At 45.3% G+C, this 3,376-nt stretch overlaps 1 long non-coding RNA gene across 1 annotated transcript; it reads left to right on the forward strand.

Annotated features, from left to right (window-relative positions):
- Window positions 1–17: 17 nt before the first annotated feature.
- Window positions 18–3,129, forward strand: LOC112550251. The gene is made up of 4 exons (XR_003093981.1): window positions 18–73; window positions 511–736; window positions 2,076–2,248; window positions 2,967–3,129. It is a non-coding gene; the product is annotated as an uncharacterized LOC112550251 (long non-coding RNA).
- The last annotated feature ends 247 nt before the right edge of the window (window positions 3,130–3,376 follow it).

The following is a 3,376-nucleotide window of genomic DNA, read 5'->3' on the forward strand; positions in this document are numbered from 1 at the left end:
GGCGGCGCATGCGCGGTGGAGCGGGCCGGTGGTTGGCCGCTGGGTGAAGTTGGCGACGGCCGGCGGGGCTCAGGTGAGGCGTGCAGGTGCGCATGCGTGAGGGGGCGGGCGCAGGTGGCAAGGTGTGAGCAGCGGGCTCCGTGCTGCTGCCGTCTCCTGCCTTGCTCAGCCCCGTCTAGCTCGGGCAAAGGGCTGAGGTGCGAGTGATCCCCAGCCTGCCTCAGTTCCCTTCTGTAGTGCCAGGGAGAGCTGGCTTTCCTTCCCGTCAGTGGGGCTGGGTGAGCTGCAGCAGTGCGGTGGCTAACCTAAGCCCACACTTGTTGTCTTGGCTCCGAGTAAAAGCTGGCCAGCCCTTGGGTGGGCATTCATGGTTTAAGTGTGGAGGTTTAAGTTAGTACCAACCTGCCTGCCTGCTGGCTTCTTGGCAGGTGGCGTGAAAGATTAAGTCTGTAGCGTGATTCCAATGCTGCCCTATTTTCTTGTTCAAGTCAAAGGCTTGTTGTGTTGCAGAACCTGGAAGGGGAAGGGACGGAACGTGAACATACAGGTGGAAGGAAAGCTGGCCGGATCAAAGGGCTGGAAGCTAAGAGCTTTCCTTTAGCTCTGCTGCTGATCTGCTGATGGCACTAGACAAATCCTTTCAGCTTTTTATAAGTGGCTTCCTATCCATGAAGTGGGGATACTGCTGATGCACCCTGTGTTCTGGCAGAATGGTGCAGGGTAATGCACTTTGAAGGTAAGTGCTTGATATTAGTACAAGCTCAGGGACTGCCCCACATCTGCACTAGGTGTTTTTCCTGCTACAGCATTTGCAGTGGTTTGTGGCCAGGGAGAGTGCTGTGAGATCCTGTTAAGGGTGCTGCACAATATTAGTATTGTCAGGTGTGCAAACACCTACACATCATTCACAAGATAAACCCAGAGATTTCAAATAGGAATCCATGGTGTCAAAACCATTCTGACAGCTGTGCACTTTCTGAGTTCTGTGCAACAGAAAAAATGCTCTATTAGTTTTTCCCATACCCCCAAAATGAGCAAAAACTAAGAGCTGGCATTTTCCGAAGGCTGCCTTGAGTCTAAAAAGGTTGAAAACCATTAGTCTCGTGCTTAAAGCAGCAGACATTAGGAGCCGAGACTTCTGTAATCTGTTCACAGCTACCAGCAGCTTGCTGTATGACTTTGGCAGGTTGCTTTAACTTCTCTGGGCTTCAGTTTCACTCTTGGTAAAATAATGATAGTAGACTTATGCCAGCTTGTTTTGAGGCTAAAGTGATGTTTATAAAATCATTGAAATCTTGGGGTGGAAGTACAGTAAAAGTGCAACATACTGTAGTATGAATGGCACAAAATTATTTATCTACCTCACTGGAACCTTGTAAACCTTAGCAAAAACTGAGACATGGGGAACTTGTATGATTTACTCAATTCACTGTCTGTTAAAAATAAAACTTAGAAATCTTGACTGCTTTTCTAAACTCTGGTTCTTGGCTTGTCTGGTATGGGGCTGTTTTCTTCCAGATCCTGTCTAGTTCTTTTGCTCTCCGGCAGCACTGCATCTAGAAGCTGTGGAGACTGCTTCATGGCCTCAAAAAACACTGCTTTCCTTGCTCCAGAGCAAGTGCTGGGTGGAAGGAGCAGGAGTTTCATTGTGGTGGCAGGAAGGACTAGAGTAAGAGTATTATAAAAAAAATAGTGTTGGAAGGGATCTAGTCCAAACCCTTGCTTGAGACCGGACCCATCCCTGTCTAACCCAAGTGTTTGTGTAACCTGCTCTTAAGTACTTCCAAGGAGGGTGAATCCACAACCTACCTAGGTAGCCTGCATTAGTGCTTAACCACCTTCATAGTAAGAAAGTTTTTTTTTCTAATATCCAACTTGTATTATAGCACAGAAAATTTAAAACTGTTACTCCTTGTTACTCTTTGTCCTGTTCTCTGTGGTCACAAAGAAGAGTCTGTCACTATTCTCGCTATATCTACCATTTCAATATTTGAATAAATATTTCAATATTAATTAACCCCCCCCAGTTTTCTCCAAATAATCATGGCTTTTCAAATCTCTCCTTGTAAATTCAGATCCCCTGGCTAATAATCATTGTGGTTGCTCTCTTCTGGATACTTTCCAATATGTCAAGATCTTGCTTGAAATGCAGTGGCTTAGACTGGAGATAGTACTCCAGGTTGGGCCTTGCCAACCCCGGAGAGAGTGGAAGAATCATTTCCCATGACTTAATGGAAGATGGAGCAAGGTAACATGTTAGAAACTAAATGGTTCAAAGGGTCATGGGCTTTCAGAAGCTACAGTCTACTTTATCAGATGCTATGAATGAACTGGCAGGACAAAAAGATATATAGAAGGGAAAAGGACACAGGAAGGGAATGCTGCTAAAATGGGTAATTAGTTCAGATGATCAAGACACTTAACACATGACAGCTGACAGCTAGTCCAGGTAATGGGATAAGAATCCATAATCCCAGTTGATTTGCAAGTGATACTCCTGTTTATACATCCCACTGTCCTGTTGGCCTTTACTGTTGTGCTGTGGGCACACTGTTCAGCTTGTGGTCTGTTATTACTCCCAGGTCCTTTTCTACAATACCTCAGCCCAGCCGGTTGTTTCCCCGTCTCTATTTTGTATATATATGATTGTTTCATCCAAAGTACAGGATTTTGCATGTATCCTTATTAAATTTCATTTGATTGATTTCATACCATTTCTCCAACTTATCAAAGTCCTTTTGAATCCTAAATCCTGCCCTCCAGAGTGTCTGCAACTCTACTCTGCCTGATGTCATTTGCAAATTTGCTATCTGTGCATTCAATCCCATGTTCCAAATTCTTAATAAAGATATTAGACAGTAGCCTGCAGCATTCCTCTTTCCTGTTGCTGCTGATTCAGCCCTGTTCTCCAGCTAACATTAGCTGATTTCTAGTGATTTGGAACTTTCTTCTTTGCCTTCCCACAGTTGCTGAGTTATGACCCAGGGACTGTCCCTTCTGCCTCCCCTGAGACTTGCATCTCATGCAAAGAGCAACATGGGTCCTGGATTGTCCCCTCCCCGTTTCCTTCGGTTTGTTTCTTGCACCACCTTCTTTGGCAGCTAAGAGTCTGTAAACTGTGGTTTTGAGGTTCCTCAACTAACTCCTTCTGTATGTAAATTACTTGCAAATAAATTTGACCTGCTCACAGTTTGTATAAGGTTAACATCTGAGTCAGACTCTTCTTGCAGGGTGAGAGCAGAAACAATCTAAAATCTTCCTGATTAAAAGAAAGGGGCAGGGCAAGTCAGAGAGCCCCAGTGGGGGAAATGGGCATAGAAGTCAGGTGTGTTGACTTGCCTCACCCTTGCAACCCCCAACATAGTGGCATGGGAAA

This window comes from Alligator sinensis, unplaced genomic scaffold (assembly GCF_000455745.1).
Source record: "Alligator sinensis unplaced genomic scaffold, ASM45574v1 scaffold520_1, whole genome shotgun sequence".
In the NCBI taxonomy this organism is placed as follows: Eukaryota; Metazoa; Chordata; order Crocodylia; family Alligatoridae; genus Alligator; species Alligator sinensis.